Genomic DNA, 15,498 nt, shown 5'->3' with positions numbered 1-15,498 from the left:
CAACTTTCTAAAAGCCAACCGATTTTTGAGTTAAAGCAGCAGCAATTACCCACATGTAAGTCGTTAGGAAGTTATTTAACACCATACCACTCTGGAAAGCAGCAAGCTTTACAACTTTTGCTTCACCTCCAGAATATCATCAACTTTTGAAAAGAAAGCTAGGTACCCAGTGAGCCAGGCACTCCGGTGTACTGGGATAGGGAAAGCCGGTTCAGCGCAACTGGCGGCACAGAGCTGCCACCACCCCGGACCGGGAACGTGCTCCCACCACTTTACTGGCAGGGTGAACCACATCCTGGGCATGGAGAGGCCAGGGTAGACTTGGTGCCTGCCTCCTGCCGGAGCATCCCCGGGGACCAGTGTGCAGCCCCCACAGTGACAAGGCCAGCCCATGCCTCTGAGACACTTTAGGCTAGGTTATAAGTGGGGGAGCATCCTTGCTGAGGCGACGGTTAGTCAGCATTGTCAGCTGAGATGAGGACACAGGCTGGGAAAATGTTAATGGAAACAGAAGATGTACAAGAAACTCTGCAGACTGTGCCCATGAGTCACCCCCGGCATGGTCCGTCCCGCGCACGAGGGTACACACTGCGATTTTCCTGTTAGCACAGAGAACCACCCCACAAATGACTGATGATAGCAGTTGTCAGAGTGCCAGTCACTGGAGGTTGTCTTCTCCAGCACTGAGGGTGGCATGCCCGCTGATTTCTGAGAACTGTGGCTTTTTGCTTTTTTCTGTTTGGCTGCAATCCCACGTGCTAACACATACCAATATTTTCTTTAGGATAACATTAGTCTGACTATTTAAACAGCTTTTTGCTACAGTCTGCTCAATTCAGGATCCAAGGAAACCTTGGCCTAAGCAAGATAACAGCTAAAGTTGAAAGTACCTTTGTTGTACCACTGCTGTCCCCTGGGATATGCCAGCTGTGCATCCACACAGGCCAAGCAGGGTTTTTCATCTCAGGCACTATGAGAACATGAGAGAGGTTTCCAGACCGGAGCCAGCTCAGCTTTGACCAGTCCAGAGCAAGAGCAGGCGAGCCACGCACGCCGAGCGCCCGCGGATGTGTGCCACTACAGCCATCCTCAGCCCTGGCACTGGCTCTGCCAGCTGCTGCCAGCCAGGCCACGCTGAAGGGGAGGAGCGAGGGCTTGTGTTGAACCAAGCTCAGCTTCCTGATGTGGTCTGCCACGTCCCCACATGAACCATTGCACTGGCACAGGGAGAAGGCAAAGGGGAGAGCCCGTGCAGCCCAAGGGAGCTCCCCAGGAGCAGCCCGGCATCTGCTCCCGTCTCAGCTTGCCTCCATCCACAGGGTGATACCAAGGGCACAGTGGCAAGAGCGCATGAAAAACACAACTAGCGGTGCCCTGGGCAGGCAAGCGCAACTGAGCAATGCAAAAGCCCCACCTGCGGAACAGAAAACATCTAGTATATGAAATTCAGCAATACCACTTCTTATAACTGCACCATGACTCTTCCTGTGAGGCTGCTAACGCTCAGCCCCAATATTTCCTGCTATGAGCCATTTTTATTAACTGGCAGCTCTCCTACTCCCATTTATTCTTGTGAGTAGGTTTTTTCCAAAGATAATTTCTGGGCCCAACTCTCCTGCTGCTTGTGTAATGCCATTACACATCTTCTCAAGACTTAGGAAGGGCTGTGAGGCCAGCAGCAAGCACTATCAGCTAGAGGAAGATCAAGCACCGATAGCTCTTTCTCACGTCAGGGCAGCAAATAAAATTGTTCTGCCCCTTTCCTTTCCTGGGAAAGCTCCAGTGCTGCCCCCGCTGCTGCTCCCCTGGCTTTCTCCTGCCTTTGTCTCTGGATCCTGCCGATGGCAGCACTCCCACAGACACCACAATCACCCCCTCACCTTTAAGAGGTTTGACTCTGATTCACTTGAGAAATGAGTTTTCACATCTGCAAACAGGGAAAGCTGCTGACCTGGCTGTTGTGATCTGCAGAGGTTACATTGCCTTTGAATAAGGAACAGAAAAAAAATTAAGGAAAAACTGAAAAGGGCACAAGTTTTCTGTGGCATCATTCCTCTGCATGTGTCAAATCCAGGTCTGATTTGACTGGTGTAGCTCAGACTTCACCTGTGCAGAGGTATTCTCATCTTACTGTGACCACAGAAAATTCCTACAAAGAAGCATTTTAAAATTTGACTTTGACAAAACTTAGAAACGCCCTGAAATGCCTGTATAAGATGAGTGTTTGCATATAATAATCTTAAATACTCATAATTCAATGACTTTGGGTATTCCAAGACAAATCTTTAAGAAGAGACTACTAAAACATCCTGACACCCGTCGTGGTTTAACCCGGCAGGCAGCTAACAACCACACAGCCATTCGCTCACTTCCCCCCCACAGTGGGATGGGGGAGAGAATTAGAAAAAAGGTACAACTTGTGGGTTGAGATAAAGACAATTTAATAGGACAGAAAGGGAAGGGAAAATAATAATAATAATAACAACGATAAAAGAATACACAAAACAAGTGATATGCAATGCAATTGCTCACCACCCGCTGACCAATACCCAGCCAGTTCCCAAACAGCAGCCTTGCCCCTGTCCAACTCCCCCCAGTTTTTTGTTCAGCATGACATCATATGGTATGGAATTGCCCTTTGGCCAGCTTGGGTCAGCTGTCCTGGCTGTGTCCCCTCCCAGCTTCTTGTGCACCTCCAGCCTCCTCACTGGCAGGGCTGTATGAGAAGCTGAAAGGTCCTTGACTTAGCGTAAGCACTGCTCAGCAACGACTAAAACATCAGTGTGTTATCAACATTATTCTCATCCTAACTCCAAAACACAGCACTATACCAGCTGCTAGGAAGAAAATTAACTCTATCCTAGCCAAAACCAGGACAACACCGCACATAATGCTGCGGGGGGGGGGAAGAACATGCCTGCCAGAAAGATATTTCATAATAGCCTTCTGATAGTTCATTACAAGCTTAAAAGCATTATTATAAATTATGCTTGGCAAGCTTTCCTAGAGCCCCTTGGTATTTTCCTATTGTTGATTCCAGTCTTACAAGAACAGCTGTTTGTTTTTTTTTTTTAAATTAGTTGCTACCTGTCTATTTATTGAGTCAATCCATAAGCCCCAAAAGGTTTAAATCCCACAGTGAATGGGGGTGTGCGTGTACTTGTTATCTGACAAAATTGTATCTACGTGCACTTCCAGAATGTTTTTCCTTGGAGTTTGATGTTACAGCCCTGGTGTGATGGGCTGGACAATGTCATGGGGTTGGACTGAGCTTAGAGGTCTCAGGTCTTGTTCCCTGCAAGTTTTCCACCTCGGTCGCATTTGACGCGAAAGCAGTACAAAGGGGCCAGCACATAAGTGCGCGTGGGAACACACACCACCCGAAACAAAAGATGAAAGCTACTCTTTTAATGAAAACAGAAGGGGGAAGAAAAAAGTGAAGGTAGAGTGGAAAAACCTGAAAGAGGTCAACAAGGAAAACAAAGGGCAGCTTTATGCACCTATTTCACTCCAGAAATGGCAGGGCTGGCTAAGGCACTGCTGCCCGGTGTTTTTTATACAGAAATTCAGTGTAATTAGGCTTTGCTTGTACCAAGAAGATAATAGCAACCCAAAAGATAAGATTTAATAGTAGATGAGGCTTGGGAAGATGGAGAAGAGAGAACAGACAAGGAACAGGGCTCTCCTTCTCAAAAAGCAAAGGAGTGCTAAGGAAAATGGAGGTAATTCTCTATATTTTAGTTTTCCACTTTGATCAGATGGGACAAAAGCTTTTGATGACTGTTATAGGTTCTATTGATAAAAAATGAGAGCCAGGTCCAATGAGCTCTGTAATTGAAGAGTAAATAAAGCAGATTACAATTTTCTAGAAAGAAAGCAACTTTTGGACAACTGGTGACTAGCATCAGAAAACACATTTTTTTCAGAAACGTGAGACTCAAATTGATGAAAGCTAGAAACAGATACATTTAAATACACATGAAAGGATCGGTGTCAAGGATGAACTGATACAGGAACTAGCAAATGATAAAGCTGGGCAAATCATTGTAAGATTTCTGCCAAAAAGCTGTTCAGAGTCATCCTCTGAGCCGCACCCCAAGCAGGACAAACACACACGCATTGAGCGAGCAGTGCAGCACTGGGCAGCTGTAGCGTCAGCCCCCGTACTGCAGCCCTGACCCTTCACTCCTGCTCCTGCAGGATGGGTCTTGCAAGTTCGAGCTGCCAACACCTCCCCGCTTGGTAGGAAGACTTACCCTGGCAGCTTGCTGGATGACAGCTTGCTAGCGGTCTGTTGCCAAAGCAACTGCTTGTGTGAAATTTTCATTTTTGCTTGGACATTCCCACTATAAGGTGCCACATGCAATGGCTGTTCTGCTCCAACATAGCATGCAGGTTTTTTGCTGGGCAACTATGCCTACTTTAAACTCTTACGTTTCTACGCTTGCTCAGCCCAACCTGCAAAGTAGTTTGAATTTACCTAACTTGCTTGCTACTACAAGGAATGCTAAGAGAGATGGTGTTTCAAAGTATCCCAAGATGAATGGCATAGAAGAAACAGAGCGATGGTATCTATTTGCTTCCAGACCATTTACAGCCTACCAGAGAATTTGTGAATGCCCCAGAAGATCTTTCCGTCACTTTAGCAGCTGCACAGTCAGAACTTACGGGCAGCTGTGCTGAGTCTGATGCAGGATCCATCTAGCCCAAGATTTAGTCTCCAGCAATGGCAGAAATCAATAGTCAAGGAAGAAAAAGAACAGGGCAAGTCTATCTACTGTGCCCAAGCACCCCGCCAGCCCCCAGGCACTTCCAGCTCAGGGGATTTCTGCAGGTGAACATATTTTCTGTTTATTTAGTAACTGTCAATAGACATCTCTGCCAAGTACGCTCTCTCAAATCAAACTGCACGCAGCTCACTCAGCCATCCTTCCTTTTTATTTTGCATAGGTACTTTGTACATTCCGCTTACTTTCTGTCACACAGTTGCTTCCATTTAAACTATACATGACTTTCCTGGGCCTGAAACGTAAAAGGAGAACAATGTCTCATTGCGGAGAAGGTGGGAAGGAGCATTTACCTTTGGAGAGTGTGTGGTAGACAATCGGTGTTTCACTCTGACACGCTGACCCATCCAGCAGTGGCCGCTCTGCAGTTCTGAAGATTTAGCCCTCATCCTGGTGCTTAAACAAAAACATTTTTTTGAGACACTAAACTCAGTTTAGAGCGATGTGCGCCCTTGAAAATATCATCTTGATCACTTTTGAAAATGTTGGTATTTGTTGCCATTGATTTTAAGGAAGGAGTTATGGATGAAAGAGCTACTTTCCACAAGGCAATTCAAGATTAGCATATGGAGAAATAGCAGCCACGCTGCCCACAGGAACAATTAAAGTTTACAACATACCCAATATTGCAGAAAGCAATTTGTATGGGCAGGTAGATGGCATCTTCAGTGCCAGGGGTTGCCATAGCTGTTCAGGCTATTCAGATCATGCCTGAACACTGTACCAGTTAGGAATATAGCCTGACAGCTGGCAGAAATGGAGCAGATGTAATGGACATACTGGGCATAGTACTGCTCATGTATCCTGCTCATGTATCCAGTGTGCCCTGTGGACAACGTGAAACAAAGCCTGGCTTCAGTTGGGAATTTCATCTGTCAGAGATCAAGCATCTAGGACATGCTGCAAATGATTTCCAAGCCGGGAAATGATGGAGCAGAGGAATTGTGAAGTCAGGCTTTGGAAAAATGATATGCACTGAGTGAGTAAAAGAGGAGGAGACACGACGGCTGGAGGGGCTCCCTTAGATGTGTTCTGGAAAGGGAAGGCAAGCAAATGCCTTTTTTTTTTTTTTAAGAATAATTTTGAATGTTGTCTTTAGATCTTTTTGGGGGACCCTTTCTTTCTAAAGCTGTCCTTGCTTTCACAACATGCTGCCTGAAAAGCTGCTTTAAGGTACATCTGGTCATTGCATTCATACTCTGCACTAAAACATAATCCAGTAAAGGGGCTAAGAGGTGCACACCTCAGGGAGACAGCCAAAATCAGCTTTTCCCAGTACAAGAGGACACAGATGTCACAGCATATGTTCCTCCTCCATACACTCTGCATAACCCCCGCAGGCCTGGACTTGCAGAGAGGAGAGCGGCCTGGGGAGGCCTGGCCCTGGGCCACAGCCACAGCACCCTGGCAGAGCACACCCAGAGGCCCCAGCCCCACTGCCTGAGCTGGGGTACGGTAACGCATCCACACAGCCTTGAACAATTCCCATTAGTACTGTGCAGCTGTAAGACCGGGATATGGATTTGCATCTAGCTGATTCATTAGAGCAAGCACACGAGTACCTACAAAGTGCTTTGAAGGTGGAAAAACTATGTACATGTTGTTATCTATTTTCAATGAACCCTCATAAGTGTTTCAGGACTCTCCCGTTTAATGTAATAGAGTGCATTTTGCCTTGTGATTCATATAGCCATAAGCGTACTTTACTGCCTAGTTTTAAACTCATAAGCTACATTTATACAGGTGCCTCAAATACTCCTGCCAGGAAAGGCAAGGCTGTGATACTAGTCCATAGGGACCCTGGAGCATCAAGAGGAGACAGCTGAGGATGGCGCACATCCCTTGGCTGATTGCCTCTGCCAGTATGGGTCTTCTCTGCTACATCTGCTCTAGAGAGCTTTCTAAACTGAGGTAAGTCTCTAGCACTCCACCATGACTGACTATCCTGCAAGAGCTCCAGAAAAGCTGCGATGCCATCTTTGCGATGCTGTCCCCAGTGATAAAACACGGTAGGACCACCTCGGCAAAGATGAGCTGAAGGGGAAAGCATGCAGAAAGGATGGGGCTTCTGCACATTCTCCCCACACACGTGCTCCCAACAGCTCACATAAAAGGCCGTCCTGCAGGATTTGGGATTAACTTGGCTCTACCTGCCCTACTGGACTCTGCCAGTGCAACTTCCAGGAAGAACAGTGGAGACGGCCACATACATTTCAGCATGAGGGAGCAAAGGCTAACCAGGAGTGCCAGATGGAAGGAGCAGGGTGACCCCGGGTTTCTGTGAAGACACCCTGGTGCCAACTGCTCCTGCTTCCCTCAAACAGGAACAGGTTAGTTTGGGTCACTGGATCCCGTTTGTACACAGGTGGGGCTTTGCAAAGCAAAGCTGACGCCCACAAGCACCCACTTCCATGAGTGAGTTGTCTGCAGGGGCACAGTGAACTCTCAGTGCTGGCTGGTGCAGCTCGAGGCACCACCACACTGTTGTCTTATTCTCAGGCTTTGCTCCAATTTCATCAGTCTGGAGATGTTCCTAGCAAAGGCAGAAAGCATAGAGGGAAAACACAAAAGCAACAGCATGGTTTCCAGTCTCATGAAGCAGGGCAAGGCACCTATGCAACACATAGTTCAGGGTCAGGTTTACATCTGACAAAGCTGCTTCTACCATCTGATTGTGCCCCAGTAAAATTAGAGGTTCCCAAGTCTGAGATGTCATGCAAAAATTGGATGGAAGCGAACTACAAAGGCAAAATAGTCTTTCTTTATGATGAAACCTCAGAAGAGTAATTAATTTAATCAGCAGACTTCAACACCGCCTTTCATAACCTGAGATACACCAAGAGGTTAAGCTATAGGGGCCGAGTTATCTTTGTGACCTTTACCACCAGGAAAATTTACAAATGGCAATTAGTAGATACAGAGACCAAAAAAATTAACTCAGATAGAAAGCATGTAATAAACCTCTGGCATTTAACTCAGTGAGGTTGAAGCAGAAAAGCCAAGGCAGAAGCTAGGCTGTGCTACAGCCACTGACTGCAGCGAAAGGAATTAGCATTGGTCTTCTCACGGGAGGAGGTTTGCAAAACATCACATAGCTGTTATAGACTGAGGTCATAAAACTGAACGCACTTATTTCATGTGGGATCTAGAGTTGTTGGACAGTATTTAAGGGAACAAGAGCAAGCTACAAGTGACTGTATAGATCCTTGATAAGATACTTTTTCACCCAGTTTTGTGGTGAACCTTGGAACTTCTAGCTCGGTACCAGACTGAACCCTTTTCTCTCAATAGCATGCAATTAGGTGAATTACTTGGTACAGATAAAATCGCTCTTTGGAGAAATATTACTTACAGTGAGACAGCATAATCCATAGGAGCGATAAAAAAGAGGGGAGGCTCATGTACCAGGTAAAGAGTAACAACATTCTAACAAAGCTGGGTTTTGTTGGGCACACCCTCCTGCCCAGAGCCCTTCCTGGATTAAAGTAATTCTCTATTCCCTTTCCCTGCAGATTTAACCCATTTTAAGGGAAATCTTTATCTCTGTAATACAAATCGCCTATGTTTATTTATCCAGCAATAACACCGGGGTGCACCTGAAGGCTCAACACATGAGAACTGCAGAGCTGTAGGTAAAGCCAAACGCACCTTTGGGACACCTCCAAAGCAGTGGTCCTTCTCCGAGGGCACGAAGCACCCACACGTGCCAGCAGCCTAGGCAGGATCCAGAGCTTAGCCAAAGCAGCTATTCTAGCACTGTGCTCTATTCCTACACATATCATCTCTAAATTTGTCAAGAAATGCTTAATTTTTTGAGGGGAAAAAAGAAAAACTACAGTCGTTAAGTAGAAGGAATAGAGAAATAACTAATGATACACACAGCTAAGCATCCCCGCTAAACATATCAGGCAATGAAAAAAGGTGAAATCACTGTGTTCTGTCTTGTATTCACCCCCATCTAGAGCAATTTATTCATACATCCTGCAAGAAAACCACAGGGCGCTTGCTTGCTGCTAGGCAAGCCACAACAGTAGGCCTCAGTCCCAGCAAGACCATCAGCAGCAGGACCACAGCCCAGAGCTACAAGGATATTTCAGTGCCTCATTTTTAATATCCTAAAGCATCTCATTGAAACTAGATGCCAAACCACTGTGAATCTGCCCATTGTCTCTCTCTGGTCTATGATAAAGCCCATCATCTCTGTGCAAAACCTGCAATTTTAGGTCCCAATTGCATCCCTGCAAGGCTTCTTTCTTTTGAGTTCAGCACTTGTAACTTTTCAGATGTCCTGCATGGACAGGAATTTCTGAAATCAGTAATTGTCCCATGCTCCTTCACTATAGGCAAGGCTTGATGTCTTTAATGGATTTTAAGCCAATACTCATACAAATTTGGTTAATAATTACCTTCTTGTTCTAGCTGATTTTTGTGGGTTTTAGTTTGTTTTGTTTTTTTTTAAAGAAAATACATGCTACAAAATAGCAATGTAACAGTCACAGCTGCAGCGCGGTGGAAATGAACATGAGTTATGCTTTGCTGCTTGCACAAAGATGAGGTCCTGCTCCCCAAACTGACCATATCATCACTCAAGCAAATACACCCAGATCGATAACAGTCTGGTAGCGTCTGCAGCTGCTCTGCCTTCTCAGCAACACTGCCTCCTCCCCTCTGCCACGCGCGGGGAGAGCTTCAGGTGCAAGTCCCTCCGGGATGGAGAGGGAAGGGGAAGGAGTCACCCACCTAGCTGGGCTCAAGAGGACCACCACCAAGGAGCAGAAGGGAGTGCAATGGAAACAGTGTCCTGTACGAAGGTTAGAGCATAGGCAAGGATCAGGCTGCAATTTAAGTGCTGCGGGTCACTTAAACTGGACCAAATTACCTCCAGCACAGTCTTATTACATCTGTTACCTCATACAAGTTGCACAGTCTCCACGCTCCAGGAATCCGCCAGAGAATTGCAATCTGATGTGATAGTGGAAGTTTAAGTTAGCATTTTGAGAAGAACCATCACCTCCAAGAACAAATGCAGGCTTGGTTTACAATAACCAACCAGCCAGAATACTGTTTCTTCTGCCTTCTTCAGAAGTGTTACAAATTGCATTTACCAATGTGTCCATCTTTTGAAGTGAAAGCCATCTGTGGAACTGCCTCAATGATTTCCCCCTCTTCAGTCTAGCTCGCTGTAGAAAGCCTCATACATAGAGAGGACCCTCTTTCACACTAATATTATGTGTTTGCAGTGAGCAGTGTATGAGATTGGTTGTAAAGTAATAGTGAGAGCAAATGATCCCTCTTTCTTCCATGTCAGGTCTGTTGCCCTATCCAGTCGAAATCCATGGCTACTGAACTCAACGAGACACATTTGTGGGGCCCAAGGAACAGTACCATGATGCTAAAGTTGTTTTTTATAGTGGGTATGGTCATAATCTAGGGCATAACAGGATTCTTTCTACTCTCACAAGAGAATATAAGGACTAGAGGAGTAAAAGGGCTGAAGAACTCAGAAGCAACTCAGAGAAGAGCACAATCAATGGAAGAAAGCCATTTGCACAAAGCCTTTCTTTTTCCAAGCTACTTGAAGTTGGTCAGAAACCCTAAACTGACACGTCCCTCATAACCTGGCTGAGGGCTCAAGTTCCTTCTGCCATAGCACCCAATGCCTTCAGCAGCCATTTTTCTGTTGGTATCAGAATATGCCCAGACTGTCCTTACTAGGTGTAGGACCAGTCTCCACTGCTCATGAAGCCTTCAATCTGCAGTACTTTGAGGACTAACAGACTACCTCAAACCAGTTCTGTTCATAAAACTATTAGCCCCCAGATCACACTAAATTAAAGCATGGCTTCTGAGGAAGCCATGAAACAGTCTTTCAGAACAGCAGTCTTTGCAGTTGCCCATGGGCTACAATTCTTCATTTACCTGGACCTTAATAAAAGGTTAGCAGGAACAACAGTGCCAACAAGGCACCAAGTCTACATGACTTGTTGCATCTTGGAGAAAACAGAACATTTAGGGTTAAGATCAGGTTTGGTTTTTTTTTTTTGGAACATTAAAAAATTGCCTACAAGCACTGCCTTGAAGCACCCTAGCAATTGAACAGCACGCGTGTGACCCCTAGAGGTCTCAGGATTTAGGTGAGGAACTATCCCCAAGGAGGAGCTTTTGCAAGGTGCTGACATTCACAGCAGAGACACCTGGGCCCTGGACTCATTCTCACCACCACCCTTCACCTCTCCTCCCCTCCCCTGGGGGCAGGACCTCCACGCTGGCTTGCTGCCTATGCCTCAGGAACCTATGCTCCTAGTGACACCAAACTTGCTGGCTTGAAGCACTGCTGAGAATTCATTCCGTTCAAAGGTGCTGTGCCAAATAACTGCATGTCCAGCCCACTCCACATTGAACCACGGTGTTGATAAATGCTCTTTGTTACAGTTCAAACCACCTCTGCAGGGTAGTGAACATGGCATTCCAAAGCAGAACTAAGGCAGCTTACCCTGAAGGTGACTAAGTGAAGTTTTGCCCATATCTGAACACCAGACCCCTGAGCCCACTTGCCCTATGCTACTGGTTGAGTCCAAGGGGGTGAGGGGCCAGTTTACTCTTGGTTTTGTGATGTTAGTGTTAAGTCTTCATGAAAAATTCCTGTCCTTTAGCTATGATGAAAGAGATTGTCTCATGATCACCATTCTGTTTCCACCTATGCTAAAAACACTAGCTAAAATCAACACAAGTTTCATTCACCACAGGTATCTTATTGGCAGTCACTGAGAACATTAACATGCTAAACAAAATTGGGCACAACCTGCAGGACATGACAATACATTTAAACAGCTCTGAACCATGTCAGGCCTCCTGTGGAAGAAGCACATTATCAACTTTCTGTGAGAAAGTGGGTAAGCTGGACAGAAAATTATTTGAATATGCAGGGATGCCAGAAGGAACTTAGGACTATGAAGTAGCCCAGAGGAAGCCAACCTTCCAGACAGTATAAGTGACAATCTCCATACAGAGGGCCACCAGACACTCAGAACTAAGCACAGACCACATTCTCCACCCTGCTATGCTCCCCATTAACTGACATCCCTCCCTCAACAGTTATAATAGGATTATCCTTTGCAGGAGTCCCGCTGTTGCAGTCCACCCCTGGATTGCCTTCTTAAACAATGGCTAGAATTACACCTGGAGATGCAGCAGTGGCGTGGCCAGCCAAAGCAACACAGAACACTGCATGATCGAGAACAGGCATGACATAGTTCACCGCTAGCCTGCTGCAAGGTCAGTTCCTGCACCCCAGGTAACCAGAAGGCAGGCTGCACTGCCAGTGAGACTCACCTTTGTGGTAGACAGACAGACTTGAGAACACCTTGTGCTCCCGGCAGCTCCCAAGAGTTGGCTTGTAAGATCCAAAGGAGTACTAGCACAATAAATGCTTTGATAAATGCACTGCCCTTGTTGTGCACCGAAGTCGCTGAACTGGACAACTTTTGAAGCCCAAACAATCTCACAAATCCCAACATGTAGCCACACGGAAGGATGGGTTAAACCAGTACAGCTTAATGGAACACTTGCAGTGTATTCCTGGTGGCCTTGCAGACCTTCACTGGTCTGTGGACTACAGCCTAGGAATCAAACGCACAGAAGTATTTAGAAAGAGAGATAAGAACAAACCTGAGCTGAGTACTTGCAATCTCAGTTATTCCTTACTGCAAGCAATGTAAAAACAGTATTGTTCGCTGCCACCTTACAGAATGGAGTTCTTAAAAGGTGTCTGGAGACAATGAAGCTCTAATTTGCACAACACAAATGAGATACAAACTTTCCTGCTACCTCTTGTCCCTTCCACACAGCTGGACTTGTCTTTAACAAAGAAGAAAGATTCCTCCTTTTTAGTGGACTTCAGAAACAGTGAGAAGAGAGATGTTCAGCTTGGTCTCCTCCGTTAATTGAGCTCTAGGTTACTCACTCTGCCTGCAAGTACAAAGGAGGTGGTTGCACACAAACTCCAGAGGCCACCTTTGGTCCTATATCCTGTCACTGATGAAAAGATTTTAAGAATGAAAACAAGAGTCAACATTTTCTTTTCTTGAACAAGTAACAGAAGTTTGTAAGAAGAAAAGATGGATTCTTCCCACTTTCATAAACAGAACGAAAGGAATTCCCTCTCACCCCACACTCTCCTTTTCTGATCTCCTAAACAATCACATTACAGGTTTCTTTCTCAAATTGAGATAGAGACACACAATCAACAGTTCTTGCCACATCCCCACACTTCTTGAAAAACAACTCAGACACTTCCCATACTTCCAGCAGGGTCAGAGAACCACGCTTTGCTAACCAGAGGATGAAACATGCAGATAACTTACAATGTAACATCTGAATTCCTGAAACATGGGGAAACCTACTTCTCTATTTCAAGATGTCATGTCAAGGATGACCCTTTTGGGTTTAACCTAAATCCTCAGGCTGCAATTTCCACAAACAGAAACAGATTTCCTGGGGTAGTAAGGGCATCTCCTACCTTTCTGCACCACTGGAAAGTCAAAACCCCAACATCATATCACACTTAATCTTCAGTTCTGTAATCCTGCTTGTGGAAGAGAGCACAGTGAAGGCGCCACAGGAGATAAAATTAAGAGAAATGCAGGCTAACACTGCAGTGACTCAATACAAGAGGGGAGAGGTGATTTCTCTGCCAAGAGATGGTGCAACAAAAAAATCTGTCAGCTCATTCCTCAAAGGCCTCTGCAGCACACAGATCTCAAACAGTATTTTTACAGCATCATTGTCCTCCTCAGTAAATACAAAGTCACCCTGCTGCCTTCATGTTAAGCCTGCAGAGTTACTCAGTCAAGTGCATAAATAGTTATTTTTCTGTTACTATAATCATAGTCATTCATCATCTCTGCATTTAATCTTCCTCAAAGATTACTGCATCTAAGCATGAGACACACAAAGGAAAGAGGAAGAGACCAGGAGAGACGGAATTAGATTAAACATTCCCATCTCCACTCAGCACTAGAGTTGTTCTGACTGCTAACACACTTGGTTGATTTAGAGCAGGTTTTTTCTTACTGAAATAGCTAAATACAGAGATATACAAACGGAACATAAGACCTTGGAGGGACACAAACTACAGCTCCTACAGTTTAGTTAGAAACTCCTGAGCTAGGTTTAAACCAGCTAGCCCTTGTATGACTGCAGTAGCATGGACCTGGGGTCAGCCTTGTCACCAAAAGCATCACATTGTGTTTTTACCCTGGAAAATTATCAAGTCCAAAGATGTGAATCTGAGGGTCCTAGCATAAGGCTTCACAATAACAATTCAGGTACCAACTTCTACCAGCTCCCATCACCTGCTGCTCACATTCTTTATTGGATCTGGCTGTTATGAACTAAAAACAGAATTCACCATATGGAAATAAAGGAAGAGAAACACTTGAGAGTGCCTGGTGATCCAAAGAAAAGGATAACAGAAAATAATAAAAAAGCAAATGTAATACATAATAAATTCAAATAGCTAGGAATAATTTTCAAATCATGTTCTTGTAAGGAATAGAATTCTTCAGTACTATCGCATCTTCACATAAAACATGCTAGGGAAGTGCAAAGTATGATTTCAGCATCATCACCCAAGCACACAGCATACTAAGGAGCACCAGCATGATAAAAAGGCCCACGATCCACCTATGACTGCAAACTTTCCCTTACACATGGAAAGCCCACAACTGTATGCACACATGCTGCAGCTTGCTTTGCACAATCTGAATTTCTAAGAAAGATATTGAGTCAGGCTAAAGGTCTGTCTAAACCTGGAAGCTGTCTTCAGTGGATGCCACCAATGGGATGAAGAGCACAGAAGAACATAGTCATGAATACGTGAAATATTGCTCCACCTCTCAACACTTCATGACTGTATTTAGTAGTATAGATTTTTCTTCCATGTTTTTCCCCAACTCTTTAAATGCATATAATCTTTCAGCATTCGCAAATCCTGTTGCACAGAGTTCCTCAGCCTTCTCACACATTGTACAGACTCCTCCACTGCCACACAGTACATATATTTGAGGCACCCAGTTCCTATATTGGAAGAGACAGTGAACAGTAACTCTCTCCTTTCTTTATGCCACCCATAAGCCTTGGACAAACCTTTGCTCATCTGTTTTCCATGCTGAGGACTCATGCTCTGAATATTTTACCCTGATCTCTAAATACTTTCCTCCCTAGGCTTTTGGGACAATATTATTTTCCACAACAAAGAACAAATCAGTTTCCTCAAACAGGGAGTTTAATGGAGTTTAACTCCATGGTAAATGGGTGCAACCATTTTTCTGCACAGTGAAATAAACAGCTCGTCTTCTAAAGGAGCCATTCAAAGCTACCCTGCTTGACTGGGAACTGATAATATACAGGCAGCACACTTGAGACTTTTTCCACATACAGAGTTTATTCTTGGCTAGCCACCCAGTTTAGCTTTACATTAGAACCTGGACTTTTAAGGCTTGCATTATGTATGTGAATCCAGGTAAGCTTACAGCATTAATTATTGCACACAAAAGAAAACCTGCCATTAGCAATTCAACGTATCACTTACATCATCATAATACTAATAATTACAATTCCTTTTCTTCCAATAAATTTGGGCATAACAACTGCATCACTTCGCCATTTTGACTCCTCGCTCTTAAGTTACAGCTTCACAGGTATGCTCCTA

This window comes from Nipponia nippon, unplaced genomic scaffold, assembly GCF_047370975.1.
Source record: "Nipponia nippon isolate SJK-2023a ecotype South Korea unplaced genomic scaffold, ASM4737097v1 scaffold_6, whole genome shotgun sequence".
Classification (NCBI taxonomy): Eukaryota; Metazoa; Chordata; class Aves; order Pelecaniformes; family Threskiornithidae; genus Nipponia; species Nipponia nippon.
Note: the sequence above shows the minus strand (reverse complement) of the source record.